At 40.8% G+C, this 16,290-nt stretch overlaps 2 long non-coding RNA genes across 2 annotated transcripts in view; one reads left to right on the forward strand and one right to left on the reverse strand.

Moving 5' to 3' along the window:
* LOC308478622 overlaps nt 1-16,290 on the forward strand; it is a 253,018-nt gene that overhangs the window by 215,546 nt on the left and 21,182 nt on the right. The gene's annotated exons all lie outside the window — the stretch shown is intronic.
* On the reverse strand, nt 11,229-14,090 carry LOC308477384. Its single transcript, XR_013986526.1, has 3 exons — nt 14,010-14,090; nt 12,344-12,456; nt 11,229-11,325 (listed from the first exon to the last, which is right to left on the reverse strand). It is a non-coding gene; the product is annotated as an uncharacterized lncRNA (long non-coding RNA).

Raw genomic sequence — 16,290 nt, forward strand, 5'->3', positions numbered from 1 at the left:
CAGGCTAAGTCCAATTCAGACACACCTTACAAAACTAAGGTACAGATGATGCTGATCACTGGGGTGCTATTGGAGCAAACTGTATTTTAATTATTGGTTTGAAATGTCTTTTGATGTATTTTAACTATTGTTTTCAACTAATTTGGTTTTGTTACTTTGCATTTTATAATGTTTTAAATGTTGTAAGCCTCCTTTAGTCCCAGTTTTGGAGAAAGGTGGGATATAAATATATTAAATTAAATTATTATTATTATTTTTAAAAAGTGCTCTCCAGATATTGTTGGACTACAGTTCCCATTATCTCTGACCATTGGCTGGGGCTAATGGAACCTGAATCAAGCAACATCTGGAAGGCCACAACTTAGCCACCCCTGCTATGCACTCCACCAGGGATGGGAAACCTCTGGCCTTCTCCAGCTTCCATCAGCCCTAGCCAGCATGGCCAACAAGGAGGGATAATGGGACTTGTAGTCCAGAGGTTTCCCACCACAGCGTTACGCTGTGTGGGATTTCATCAAGGGCACTGCTGATTCACTGCATGCTTTCCATCTTGTGTGATCTGTCACATGTTAGAAGCTGCCCCCTGAACAGTGGGACGCAGTCAGCTGTAGAGCTTTTCCAAAGCTGTCAGTCGCTGAAAACTCTCCACTCCACATCATCTCTCCGTTTCTGAATTGCATTCTGCCTGGTGATATTGCTGTGTGGCAAACCATTTCAAAGATGCATACCTGTCAACAGTCCTCAGAAATGTTCCATTTGCTGCCTGCTGTGCAACATCTTAGCTAATGGACTGCTATACAAAAGAATTTAAAGACATCTTAAGTAGCTTTTGAAACATTCATTAAGGAAAATGACAAATGGATGCATTTTAGTAGCCAATGAGCAATATTTTGACGTTTGTACAAATTCAAACATGCAGCAATAGAAGCACACGGCAATAAAACAGAAGGCCTTTACAGCTTTTTTGGAAGAAATTGTATTTGGCATTGGAATTACCTTGCTGAGTCAGGCCAAAGAACCACCTTTTCCATCACTCCCTTTGGTCATATGGGTGAGCCTGGGAAATCAACAAATAGTTGGTTGGGAGCTGCCCAGAGTGGTTGGGGAAGCCCAGCCAGATGGACAGGGTATAAATAATAAAATTATTATTAATAAAATGATTATAGTGCATAATGGAGAGAGCCATTCTCTGCTGTTTGCCCTCAGCATCTGTGCAAGGGTCATAGCTCAGTGGTAGAGAATCTGTTTGCATGCCAAAGGTCCCAGGTCCCATCCCAGGTGGAGGAATTGCCATTAAGTATCAACAGTACTGATCTATATGGACCAATGGCATCATTTGGTCTAAGGTAGCTTCCTATATTTCTCTATTGTTCTCCAAGTTAGACTGCCTTTGGAAATGGAGGGTCTGTTTTTCTTGCTCTTGCGGTTAATTTTGCAATTAGCAGATATGTCATCCATGAATTTAGTGAGTCCTTTTTAGAGCCAGTAACAGCACCTCATGGTAACAATGAATCCCATAATTATGCTTTGCATTAAGAAATGTTTCCTTGTGTTTGTCTTGAACCTCCTGTTAATCAGTTTCAATTAATTTGTGATCCAGGATCAACATTCTGACCAGATGTGATGAATAATGCTGAATGTGAAATTGCTTGCAAACATGTGTACGTGAGTTATAGAATCACAGAATTGTAGAGCTGGAAAGGACCACGAGGGTCATCTAGTCCAACCCCCTGCAATGCAGGAATCTTTTGCCCAACATGAGACTCAAACCCATGACCCTAAGATTAAGAGTCTCATGCTCTCTAAAATGTTGAAGAATTTTCATGATGATTTAAAAATTCAAAAATTGCTGCAAAATGTGGAGCACTGAATTTAATATTTGGAAGAATATAAACTGAGAGAACCCCCTGGAGCCAATCTCGTGGGTGCACAGAAGTCTACAGGGGAGAAGAAAGAAGGGGAAAGTTCCATTCTACTAGCACACATCCCTTGCAGACTGCCCAGAGTCTTTTGTGTGGTCACTCACAATTCTAGTACAGAGTCATCTCTGAGTTGCCACAGCGTCACATCTGACATCACAGTATTTTAGTTGGGCAGCAAACACTGTTGAGCATACTGATAACAACCCAAACATGTATAAATGAATGAAGAACTGAGTTGAAGGCGTGCACCCCAACCTTAGCTTTGGGCTGCCCCAAATAATATATTTAAACCTCTAGAAGAGTGGCTTCTACCTGGGAGCATGATATGCTTAAGCATAGTTCCCCAATGCCAGAAAACCTTAATGCATGTAAAAGCAAATAAAGTATGGGGGCAAGTGCACCCCACTGGAAGCTAGCTTGCAGTTCAGCCACAAAGTGTGAGCTGCCAAAAATGTGTCTGCTTGAAAAATCGGCTCTCGCACACTGATATATGCAAACTCCAAAAATCTGGAAACCAGACATTAAGTTCAGAGAAGAGTTGACATTTCACTGAGGAAGAGTTGGATGATTATTGCGATGACTAATTTGTAAGGCGAATGTAAGAACAGATGTGATCAGAACAAGGTAACCATGTTGTTTCACAACAAAAATGTAAAGGTTTCTACATTTGAAATCAATTACAGGGTGAAATCAATGCAGTTAATATGTTGGGAGAGAACAAGCCTATGACGCAGAGATAGAACTCTTAATTAATGTTTGACCTGTAGGGCAACTTAGGAGAACAGAGCCCAGCAGCCACCACTGCAGGGAGTATGAAAAATGTGCTGCACCACCAGACCAGAACAAGTATTATGTGGCAGCTGTAACAGTGCCAGTTCCACAGATTTGAAGTGGATAAGCAACTATACATGGGATAAAGCAAGTAAACTGGTCTCAAGCCATTAAGGGTTTTATTTACTAATAGTAGCACCTTGAACTTGGTCTGAACAGAGGTGTTGTATCTCTGAACAGAGGTGTTGTATGCTGATCAGGTCTCCTTCCTGCCAGCGACAATACTGCAGCATTCTGCACTAACTGCAGCTTCTGGGTCAAGCACAAGGGAAGCGCCACATTGAGTGCATTGCAGTGATCCAACCTTGAAGTCACCAATTCCTGAACTACTGTGCTCAAGATCGTCTGGTCTAAGAACAGCCCTAGCTGTTGTACCTGTGGAAACTAGTAAAAGGTCATTCTAGCTCCCTGGGCCTCCAGGGACAGGGCTAGATCCACAAGCACTCCAAACCTGCTCCTTCAGGGGGAGCGCAACGCTGTCCAGAACAGGGTTTCTGGACACTCGCCCACAGTGCTTCAATCTCGCCAGGATACAAGATCAGCTTATTTTCCCTCATCTATCCCATCACTGCATGCAGGCACCAGTTCAGGACTACCATGACTTCTGATTCAGATCCTATGGAAAAATGGAGCTGAGTGTCATCAGCATACTGATGGCTCTTAGCACCACAATTCATAATGACTACCCTCTTTACTCAATGGGAAAGTAATCTTGAATCACTTCTTTTTGTGAGGGGTGGGGGGAGCTGCTGACTTTGATGTTCAACTACAGCATTTACATTGTTTACTGTCTTGGATACCATTACAGTGGTACCTCGGGTTACATACGCTTCAGGTTACACACTCCCCTAACCTAGAAATAGTGCTTCAAGTTAAGAACTTTGCTTCAGGATGAGAACAGAAATCATGCTCCGGCGGCGCAGCGACAGCAGGAGGCCCCATTAGCTAAAGTGGTGCTTCAGGTTAAGAACAGTTTCAGGTTAAGTACGGACCTCCGGAACGAATTAAGTACTTAACCTGAGGTACCACTGTATATTCTTTTATTGCACAAAGTGCTTTTTTTCCTAGGGCTACTCAAGGCACCTTTCCTTTTTCAAATGTTAAAAGTGTGGCACTTGCTTTAACAGCTTCATGGTGAGTACTGGCACCTTTCTTTCTAAAAGGAGGGGGGAGGGAGCTCACTAATTGCACATATGCAGTATATGAACAATCTTGAATTTGGGAAAGACAATATAGACACAATTCAAACAAATGAATAAAGCCACAAGGCATACAAACCCATTGCCAATGACACGCATTGTCTGAAAGCTCACATTTTCTTTCCCGCCATGTCAATTAATTCATTTAATAGAATTTCAAGTTTGCTGTGAATATCCAGGTTTTTAGTTGTAATCACAGAGTGAGTTCAATTCAGTCTTTGGTCTGTCACACAGGTGAGGCTGTTTATAACTTGATGTTTTCATTAACACTAAGAAACATTCCTGTAAAATCAGAAAGACATTTTCATCTTAACAATTCCTGATTGAATTGATCAAACTGGTAATGAAATCTTATCCTGTATGAATGAAAAACAGGAAGAGCAAGAGGAAAGGATGAGGAAAATATAGGCTTAATCAGTTCCATGTGCCCTAGGAGGTCTTTGGGTTTGTATGTCTTGGACAACAGTTCTCTAAGCCAATAGCAAACAACTTTTGAAATGGAGGGAACTTTCAAAAGCAGTTAATGATATTACACAGGGGTCTGTGGACTTGGGACTGAGCGAATCTATCTATTTCAGTTTCTTTCTCTGTTTTTGTCTTTATTCAGATTAGTTTCTTTTATCTTACGAAAAATATTTAATAAAATCTTGGTTTGTTTTTATAAAAGAATCACTTCCCCAGTCTTAAGCTGTTCTCCAAATCTGAATCATTTCACATTAAAAATAAATAAATCTTTATGGAAATTCACCAGCAATTTCATGCACATTTCCCCTAATGCAATGGAGTTCTGTATGCTGGTATAGCTCAGTCAGTAGAGCATGAGACTCTCAATCTCAGGGTCATGGGTTTGAGCCCTAACTTGGGCAAAATAATTTTCTGCATTGTAAGGGTTTGGACTAGATGACCCTTGTGACCCCTTCCAGCTCTACAGTACTATGACTCTGTTATTACAGTGGTACCTCTGGTTAAGAACTTATTTCATTCTGGAGGTCAGTTCTTAACCTGAAACTGTTCTTAACCTGAGGTACCACTTTAGCTAATGGGGTCTCCCGCCACCGCCGCACGATTTCTGTTCTGATCCTGAAGCAAAGTTCTTAACCCGAGGTACTATTTCTGGGTTAGCGGAGTCTGTAACCTGAAGCATCTGGAACCTGAGGTAGCACTGTATTTTTTTTAGTAACGTATGCATTTTCATCAACACTTTTCAATAATATACAGTGGTACCTTGGGTACCTCAGGTACCACTCGGGTACCTCAGGTTAAGTATTTAATTCGTTCCGGAAGTCCGTTCTTAACCTGAAACTGTTCTTAACCTGAAGCACCACTTTAGCTAATGGGGCCTCCCGCTGCTGCCGCACCGCCGGAGCACAATTTCTGTTCTCATCCTGAAGCAAAGTTCTTAACCCGAGGTAATATTTCTGGGTTAGCGGAGTCGGTAACCTGAAGCGTATGTAACCTGAAGCGTCTGTAACCCGAGGTACCACTGTATGCATTTTTGTCCACATTACTTGGTCAAAGAACTGCATTGCAAACTTTGCAGAAGTCTGGATTTCGAAGGACAGCTGAGTTTCAGTTTGCATATTGTTTCAGAAAGTGTAAATTAGGTAGTTTCACATTAAAATGGCAAGCCAGTCAAATTTCTCCCAATCCCCACCTGTGATTCAAAAGGAGGGAGGAGTCATATATCTCACTGGCCATGCCCAGTTCTTTTTTTGCAAGCATCCATTTGGATTTGACAAATGCATTTCACACACACCCAGTAAGAAATGTTCACCCAGCTTTTGCTCTAGCTGAGAAGGTCAGGAGCCTATTGTGATCTGGAGGCTGGGAGGAGAGCTGTGTTGGAGATTTTTATTTTATCTTGGGAACTGGCAGGGTGTAAAAGATGAAACATTAAGTGCACTGGATGCATTGGTCTTGTTGTCTCCAATTCAGCCTAATTATTAATATGCTATGCGGACAGCAATGCTTTATTAATTGTATCAGTAGCTGGTGATCAATGTGACAAGTCAAGTAAAAGAGCACTGTTATTCATCAGCGTTGTCAACAGATAATTGTCCTCATATGCATTTGAATAAGACAGAGGAAGAAGCAGAATGAATGTGCTCCTCTTATCACATTTAAGTTTAGCTCTGTAAGTGTCAACACAATTAAAGCTAGGAAGGGCACAAGGCAACATAGAAAGATTCATATTCTGCTATGGTCTGTAATATTCTGGAATGTACATTCCAAAGGGGTCTAAGCCCCTTCAACTAATATATAATTCCTAGTGAGTCATACCACTGTTGAAACCCAGCACAAAAGGAAATACTCAATGAACAAGGAGAAAAAACTCCAGACATCTTGCTGCAATATGTATAATTTAAAGGCTACTTGGACAGAAACAGTAAAGTACTGCATGCAATTGACCATTAAACAATCTGCCATGACATTTTTTGAGCTTTCACAAGCAAACAAACAAAAAGAAACCCATAGCAAAACATTTATATGATCCTCAACACAGAGACACAATAGCATGAATTCCAGGATTGTGCTGAAGTATACTGGAAACAATGGGGGAGGGACCAGTGAACCCCTCCAGACATTTTTGGACTACAACTCCCATAATTCCTGACCATCAGCTATGCTGGATGGGGCTGGTGGCAATTGGAGTCCCAGCAACATCTGGGGAATCACAGGTTCCCCATCCCTGCTGGAAACCAATGTAGAGATCCTTTACAGTGTCTCTGTGAGTTTCCATTCAAAAAAAAGTCATGTCTTAGGCAAAAGAGAACCACATGATGGAAGTAAGGTGGTATATAAATGTGGGATATAAATGTACCCATTTAAAAACAACACCAAATCCTGAAAGTACACTGAAAAACAGAAGGTGGCCTAATATTAAGAGGAAGCAAAAATAATACAGAAAAATAAATAAACATACCGTATTTTTCCATGTATAAGACTAGGTTTCCCCCCCTAAAAAGTAATGTCAAAAATTAGGGGGCATCTTATACATGGCTACATCTCTCCCCCCCCCCCCCCCATTTTCTTAAATCTGAGTCCCCAAAAATAGAGGGCATCTTATACATGGGGGCGTCTTATAGACGGAAAAATACGGTACATACATACATACATTATTTAGAGAGAGAGAGAGAGAGAGAGAGAGAGAGAGAGAGAGGTTCTGGCACCTCTCAGGTGGGCACCATTGCCATTATAAGAGAACAAGGGAGGTGTTCATGGTGAAATCCTGCACCTCTTTTTCTAGAAAAATAGCACTGATAATAGCTATAATTATAAAATAACGTGTACAATGGATTTTGGTTGATGACAGCCTTCCTCGGGGCATGTCAGACATGTTGCCTTGAAAGGGAAACTTTTGTGCCACCAGTGAAGGTTGTCACTGATGTGTTGAGCATTTTACTTTTTCATTGGGACTGTTAATAAAGGCATTCTTTCAGTGTGGTCTTGAGGGTTTGCTTCCTTTTGTTTTAGTGCTCTATTTTCAACTGCAACCCAACAGAATTAGGTGTGATTAAAACTTTTTAATTGGAGAGGAGGGTCTTACAGCGAGGGGGGATAGGGACAAAAATCTATTGGGGCTAGATGTGACCTGTGGGCTGGAGGTTAGCCACCCCTGCCCTAGGTAAAGTCTATTGATCTCCATAGGTTTAATTTGTTGGATTCTGCTCATAACCTTGCTTCACTCTCACAGGGAAAAATTAGCAGCTACTGTATTATTTACAAGCTAATTTACTGCATATTTTATTTCCCCTTATTTCTTATTCTGTGTGGATTTTCTCTATGGATTTAAAAAGAAAATTATCAAACAGATGTGCTTTAGAGATGTCATCCTCACGTGAAAAATTTCCAGGGCATAGACAAAGCGAAACGTGAGTTCTGGATTGTTAATTGATCGTGTTGCAAAGCAGTGAGATTTTATGAACAGTCTCTGGGGGAATCTGTCGAATATACTTCAGTGTGCAATAAATTTACTAAACGATGAAAAGACCAATAGGCTAGGAAAGCTATTGGATGAAGTAGGAGTTATTTATTTATTTATGTATGTATGTAAACTGTTTTGTGAGTTAGGAAGTTCATGAGGCAAAATGGCCAGTTGAAGTATGCACTGCTTTAAAATGAGGTGAATTAAATAGGGTTCCCCCAGCATACAATACCTAATTATGCAAAAGGACTTTAATATAACCATAACAATACAATGCACAACAATATACTACTTGTTAAAAAAGAAAATTCAGAAACACACTAAATACATCCACTTAGCAAGCACCACCAGGGACTATTTAGCCAAGGAGGTATCTCAGCAATAAATCTAACAAACAACCATACAAAATATTCTGGAGAGGGAATTTTTGTATCACACCTCTCTGACCAGCCACTTATTTTTACTTACTTATTTATTAAATTTTCACCCAAAGATCACAGGTTGGTTCGCAACATAAAAATACGAAATGAGAACACAACATATATAATAAAAAAACCAAACAAATTGCCCACAATAACATAATATAAGAAGGGGTCCCACATATCTGCAAACTTGTCTCTCCTGCGTTCATCCCTCATTAGCTTATGTCTTTGTGTAAGTTTTTCAACCAGGGCAAGAGGCCAGATTTTGGACTACCGTCCCTGAACTGCATTTAATACTTCCAGTGGTGGCCTATCTCTAGACGAGCAAGAGCTATTGAATGCAAACTTAGGTCTTTGTACAATAAGCCATAGTGAAGCAATAAACATAGTAACTGTTGTATTTTTTTATTAGGACTGGATGTTAAAATGTTTTTTTTTAAAAATATTCTTACTTTCATGACAGGGTTTTTGAATTAGTTGGCAGGTTCATTAGCTTGCCCTTTGCTAAAATTCACTAGCCAGACTAAGGAATCACGACAGTTCACTCTTTCCCCCATGCATTATGTTTTAGGGAAGAAACTTGCTCTATCAACTTAAATGTTAGGGTCCCCCCTTCCCTGCAAGCAATATGCTTAGGATGTGTTCTGAGCAAAATGGTGAGTGAAGCAGAAGAAAGCTCTTTCTGTGACAGTTTATTTGTTCATAAATCTTTTTTCTATTAAGCAAAAGCAGAGAAATCCTCCGAACCATAATTATTTACCTTCTCCTGGAAATTGGGGAATCGCAAAGTGTACTTTACACATCTTTGAGCCCCTGAAAAACATCAGAAGAAATTCAGAACAGGCCCAGGGGGCAAACTCCAAGAGGCAACGTTTAGAAGATTTTAAACCTCTGAACCTCACTCTGTGGGTATGTGTGTCTGTGTGTGTGTGGACCTTGCTTTTGAAGTCTGATCTGCTGTGGAAGGTCACAGCCCTGAGAATCACAGCTATATTTTGCATTCGTTCCATTCCTCACAGGTCATAGTCACTTCACTTTGGAATACTATGCCTGACGATTACAGGGCTTGACAATATGTGACCTTCAAACCCAGCTTGGAAATACATACTTTTAATGGCATTTCCCATTGCTAGACAGGCATAACTCTGGTTGGCTGCTAGCTTATCTCTAGGAGAGAGTGCTTCAGTTAGAGTATCTATAATCTCAGGACTTATTTTTCGATCTATGAACTGAGCATCAGAATGTAAAAAAAAAAATTAGACCCTCTCGTAGCTGCTTAATTCATCTACCTTTTCTCACAGGAAACATTTAATTTAGCAGAAATTTTTAGACTGTGGTGTGTGTTTTGTGCACAATGTAAATGCTTTAAAAAGGGAAGGAAAGAACCCCACACCCCAGTGTTTTTAATAAGATGTGTAGATCTGAAACTGCTGGGAAAATGGGTCTGATATCCAGATAGAAAACAGCAGGACCACCAATAACTCTGCAGAGTACTGACGGGACATCACAGCATGATTTAAAAATCTATGGAGGCCAAGAACTATGATTTGACATGTGTCTCATTACATATATCACAGAAAGAACCACTAGAGCTACTGTGACTGCTGGGGGGGGGGAGCTATTAATTGTCCATTCCACACTGGTTTCCAGGTTCAAATAGAATGTCTTTAACTACTTCTGTTCTTTATTGCTTGGTTCATTTCCCATGCAATAAATCTGACAGGAGAGTTGCTCAGCAAAGGTTTGGAAGAAGACATGGATGCTTTACAACAGGAACATTAAACTATATCTCATCTTCAAATTCAAGTACTAGTCTACAAGTGTTCGTGTCATAACCATTTTTTATTTTATTTTATTTTTTTACTATTGGGACATGCAATTTGCATCTTAAATTTTTTCTCCTTAACCCATGGTTGGGGGATGAAATACAACCACATTATATCCTCCCCTCCTCAGCCAATACATTTTGCTTCTGTTGGAGGTGTGTGTGTGGTGGTGGGAAATCTGAATTGTTCCATAAATTAAAATGTTGGAAATGTATTCTAAAAAGGGTGAAGATATACTTTCCCCTCCCCTTTTAGTAAAGAAGTGTTTCATCTAATACAAAGGTAAGGAACCTGTTAAGCCCAAGGGCTCCACTCCATCATGAGCAACCATCTGGGAGGGACGGCATGGCACTGGTGGGCGGGGCCAGAGACAAAAGAAGGTGGAACAACAGGTGTGACTCTTACCTTTGCACCAGAGGCTGCCTTCAGTTTTTATGTAGACATTTTTCCATCCAAGCAAGGAAAAGGCATTAGTAGAGCTCAAGAATACACAAAAACACCTGAGGAGTGTGTGGAGCAGGGTGTCTGAGAGGCAGTCCTTTTTTTCTAAACAAAATGTTTAGGGGTACTCTCATTTTGACTCAAGAAAACCACCATTTTTTAGTTCAAATTGGGGAAAACAATACAGTAAATGGACAAAAGTACAAAGAACACGCATTACCTCATATTACACAGCTGACAGCTCACAGCAGCTTCCACACATCCACATTCCACACTGCTTCACACATTAAATGCTCACTTCCGTCTGAGACTCAGGAAACTCAAGGAAAGGAAATGAAGCCACCATCAGAAAAAGAAGAAGAAGAAGAGTTTGGATTTGATATCCCGCCTTTCACTCCCTTTAAGGAGTCTCAAAGCGGCTAACATTCTCCTTTCCCTTCCTCCCCCACAACAAACACTCTGTGAGGTGAGTGGGGCTGAGAGACTTCAGAGAAGTGTGACTGGCCCAAGGTCACCCAGCAGCTGCATGTGGAGGAGTGGAGACGCGAACCCGGTTCCCCAGATTACGTGACTACCGCTCTTAACCACTACACCACACTGACTCTTATCAGGGGTGGTAACAACGAAACTAGATTCCAACTCTTACTTCACACATTAAAGGCCCGCTTCTGTCTGAGACTCAGGAAACACTGTGACAGGAAATGAGGCTGCCAACGGGGGTAGCAACGGAACTGACGATTCACCATGCTAGAGAAGAAACTAAAAAAGATTCACAAAATGTTTAGGGCTGCACATACCCCTGTGTCCCCCCAGAAAAAAAGCACTGCTGAGAGGTATGGCCTAAGGAGGGTCTGTTTTGGTGCAGAGTCACAAGTGCCTGATAGAAATATGTGGAGGGCCACAATCAGCTCCCAGGCCTGAGGTTTCTCTACCCCTAATCTAATATGAAGAGTAAACTAGTGTTAGAGTGGTGGACGTGGAAATAGAAAATCCAGACTCAGTCATGAAACTTACTAGGAAGCTGGTATAAGATGGCGCCCCCTCCCAGAGCCACATACAGAGGCCAGCCAGACTGGCTTCCTTCAGCACTGGAAAGAGGACAGCATTCTCCACCACATCTGAAGCAACAGACTAGCTTAGGGGGCTCAGAAAAGGCTGTACATGGCACACACACCATTGCCCCTATTTCCCATCAGTGAGCACCTGCCACCCGAGGCAGATGCCACAGTCTGCACAATACTAGGGACAGAAAACCCTCTCTCTACAAAAAAAGCACCACAGTCACTAGGAATAAAGCTTTGCTGGGCATTCAAATAGTTTTCAAGTAGTTGTATTTTTCAATAGATGCTTCTGCTGGCTGAGGAAGGAAAGTGGGAATACTTTGACTATCTATGCTGTGTGTTTATCAAGTGTGAAGGGAACCCAAACCTCTTCCCACAAGTTAATGTTTTTCAGGTTAATATAGTTGCAATTGCTGGATGTGCTCTCATGTAAAAACATTTCCCCAATATGAATCTATCTACCAGCCTGCATATGAAAAATGGCATTCCTCCTCCCATCAAAAAAGGGATAGATTCAATCTATTATCCTCAGGAGTCATTACGGAGCTAATACCTGTGATTGTGACATGTGAGTTCATAAGGTTTGATAAACTCTTTTGAGATGCATCTCCTCTTGAAACATATTGCAGTTTGTGGAAAGATCTTATTATTCTCAAGGAGCACTTCAGGCTTCAGAGAAGTAATCCTATGTAGATAAAAGGCTGAGCCTCTCTTACCAATTATTTCAAGGGTTGACTGTCATTTGTTCCATAACCAGGAGGCGGCAAGAATTCTAGTGATGTAGTTTATGATGTCACATTTGCTATAATCCTGCCTCTGAAACAAATCACTATAAAAGGGAATAAAAACGTGATAACTGAAAATGTCAATTTATTAGCAATATGCTATGTAAATGATAGGGACGCTGGTGGTGCTGTGGGTTAAACCACAGAGCCTAGGACTTGCCGATCAGAAGGTCAGCGGTTCGAATCCCCGTGACGGGGTGAGTTCCCATTGCTCGGTCCCTGCTCCTGCCAAACTAGCAGTTCGAAAGCACGTCAAAGTGCAAGTAGATAAATAATGTCAAAGTGCAAGTAGATAAATAGGTACCGCTCTGGCGGGAAGGTAAACGGCGGTTCCGTGCACTGCTCTGGTTCGCCAGAAGCAGCTTAGTCATGCTGGCCACATGACCCAGAAGCTGTATGTCGGCTCCCTCGGCCAATAAAGCGAGATGAGCGCCGCACCCCCAGAGTCGGTCACAACTGGACCTAATGGTCAGGGGTCCCTTTACCTTTATGTACATGATATTTCAGAATATTTATTTATTTATGTTTATTTTAAAAAAATCTGTCCTGTGTATTTCTCCAAAGAGAGTCTAAGCGACTAACAAACTGTAAGAAAAACAGAATGAAAGAAACAAAATTATCTAAACACCTTCATACATTCAGTTTAATAAATTAACAATATCCGACCCATTGAAGAAATCCCAGCAGCACAAAAAAACATAGAGCTGAGTCAGCAAAAAATACAGTTAATCAAATATCTTTTCACTATTTATTTCTTGAAGATGATGTAAACAACCTATGTTCTTCATTCAGTCACAGTCAGTGTCGCAGTCATTTTTTTAAAAGAAAAATCCATTGATTGATTTGTACATCTTACCTACTTTTTGCAGTTGTATTCATTCATATATACATATATATATATATATATATGGTTTTCAACAATGGTCTGCAGCAGAATAGCAATGGTGCTATTAGGCAGGTACAGTGCTATTTTTCTAGAAAAAGAGGTGCCAGAACTCATGATGAACACTTCCCTTATTCTCTTAAAATGGCAATGACAGCCACCTGAGAGGTGACATAACTGAGTTCCTGTGAGTTCCCCCTGAAAAACAGCCCTGGGTAGGTACCACAACAGAAATGGTACACCCCCTCACTTTCTGAGGATGAGGGATTTGGAGCAGATGACAATCAGAGTTTGCAGTGAGGAACCCATTCTAAAAATATAGGCTGAACAACATTGTTTCTTGATTCACATTTGTGCAAATAAAAGCAACAATTGACTACTACGGAATCAGCCTTCTGCCCTTCAGTTGTTTCTGGACTACAACTCCCATCAGTCCAGCCAGCCCAGTCATTGGTTAGGGGTGATGGACGTTGTAGTCATAGAATCATAAAACTGTAGAGTTGGAAGGGACCCCAAAGGTTCAGCCCTATGCAATGCAGGATTATCAGCTAGAACATCCATGACAGATGGCCATCCAACCTCTGCTTAAAAACCTTAAAAGCCTCCAAGGAAGGAGAGTCCACAACCTCCTGAGGGAGACCACTGCCAGGTACCAGGATGAGGAAGGCTGGTATAAAACATGTTTACTGCAAACAGGCAATCTGCAACACTCACTTTTCAGAATTGTCCTCTTTGGTCACCGTAGAACATGAGTACACATGCAGTTGTTTGCAGAACTTTTCCGAGGTTCATTGCTACAGAAAGAGAGATGCAAAGGTTCTTAAGGAACTTGTTAACAAGCTTGTTTGGACAACAGAAGGGAAACAGATCACAAGGCTGTATACAGCAATCATTTTAAGTTGGCCAGAGTCACTCCACTTACTTCTTAGGGAGTTTGTGTAATGGATACATGTCTGAACTCTCAAGTGGAATTTCTTAACAGAAGTCTGTTGACAGGCTGTGAAAAATATGAAACTGAACTTCCATTAAGCACTTAACTTCAAAGGAGAACAGAAATGTTGCTAAAGCTTTCACACAAAGCAGAATGTATTTTATCTATTCCTGAAAGGTGTGGACATTGTTGTAAGTCACTGAAGGACTGTGATCCGATATTTGTTGAGAGTAAAAGACGTCAAGCTTTATGCCTCCTGGGTGTCTTCGCCATCAACATACCCACCAGCGTAACTCACCGTACTGAAGGCTTCTCGCTTATCGTCTTAGAAGCATGAATTAGAAGCAGGCTGAAGATGAGTCTACTCAGCAGCCCCAAAACTGGAAAGGCATGAAGGACAGTGATTCTTAGAAGACAGATTCTGACACTCAAAGAAAGAGTCCATTTATTTCATTTAAGTTTTAATCTTGCAGCTGTTCAAAGGAGTAAAGTAGATCGTCCCCCAGGATAACCTGAACAAACTGCACAGTCAAGAAAAGTACTTGGCCCCTTTGTACCAGAGTTTCTTGTAGAATGAAGGCAAATTTCTTACCAAGGCTGCAATCCAGTGCCCTCTTACCTGGGAGAAGAAATGAACAAAGGTGTCGGTTTCGGTTTCTCATTTTTCTCAATTCGCCCCATTGACTCACCAGTTTGAGATTTTGTTTCTTTCGTCCTCTCCCTTTAGATCTTATTTTAAATTTCAAATATATGCATAACAGTGAATTTTTTGTTCTTTATATATATAACAAAAACAAAGTAATACCAAAGCATTACAGTTAATATGTTTCAAGCAAAAAAATATGGTCCATCTGATAGTTCATTCTTCCCCGAGTCCCGTTAGGGAAAAGTCGGGGTATATCTAAAGAAATAATACTAATACTAATACTTTTTTTTAAAGTACAAGTTGTAACCTAGAAAGACAGTTATGTACATTTAATATCTTAAAGTGTTGTTACTTATCCAGCAAAAATTAACCATTTACTCATCTAATTTTGTACAAGCAACAACCAATTTGCACACGTTCAAAGCATGCATGACCATACATGTGCTCAACGCCACAAACACAAAAGTGGCTGGGACAGGGGGCGTAATGGGGGTAGGGTGGGGCAGGGTGATACAGGGTGGAATGGGACAAGGTGGGCTTATAGGCACCCCTTTACAGCTCAATGAAAACTGAGTCTGCTCAGTGGCCAGGGAATGGTGTCTGACTATAAAGGGCAGGGTGTATGTGTGAAAAAATTTAATGGGAAGGCAAATGGAATGGAGTATCCTGAAGAGAAACATTTCACACTGCAGCTTTTTGTTGCAGACTCCACTTTTAATAACACAATAATAAGCCAGATATCAAGTGTTTGAGAAGTCTACTTTAAAGGAAGTCAATTTGCATGAATTATAAGTAAAGGATTTTCATGGTGATTGTGCTTTGATCCTAATAACGTTAAATGTTGAGAGAGAGAAAGCAGTTTCTGTATTCAAATCACATTCTCCACAGCTTACCATAACCTTAGAAAATGTTAGGATCTGCTGATTGTATCTAATCTATTAATCTTCAACTCGCTAGAAGATTTTTAAATATGAAGAACCACTTCTTTCATGTTCACCATCATAAGATGGTGAACTCTTGCTCCCAAGAACTCTTGTTCCTCAGAAATATCTCATGAGACACTTCAGAGAGGAAATAAACAGTCACCTTCCTGCTAACCACTAGGACAAGTCACAGTTCATAAGACTGTTTCTGAAGAGCAGATTTCTAACAAAGGGGGCCAGGCAGTAGGAATGAAACCAGTACATCTCCTCTCTCTCCGAGCTATTGGTGGCAAGGTGGCAGATCACGAGGGATGCTTGCAATATATTGATTAAGAAATTCATATCCTGCCTTTCAGGACAGGTGCTCTCACAAGGCAGAGCACAGAACACAAACACCCCAACCACAATTTAAAATATATAATTGCACCCTTTAAAATGCAGTAAAAATACCAGCAAGATACAGCAACTGATGCGAATTAATAAAAAGCAGTGCTT

Source organism: Podarcis pityusensis (assembly GCF_964106645.2).
Source record: "Podarcis pityusensis genome assembly, chromosome: 5".
Classification (NCBI taxonomy): domain Eukaryota; kingdom Metazoa; phylum Chordata; class Lepidosauria; order Squamata; family Lacertidae; genus Podarcis; species Podarcis pityusensis.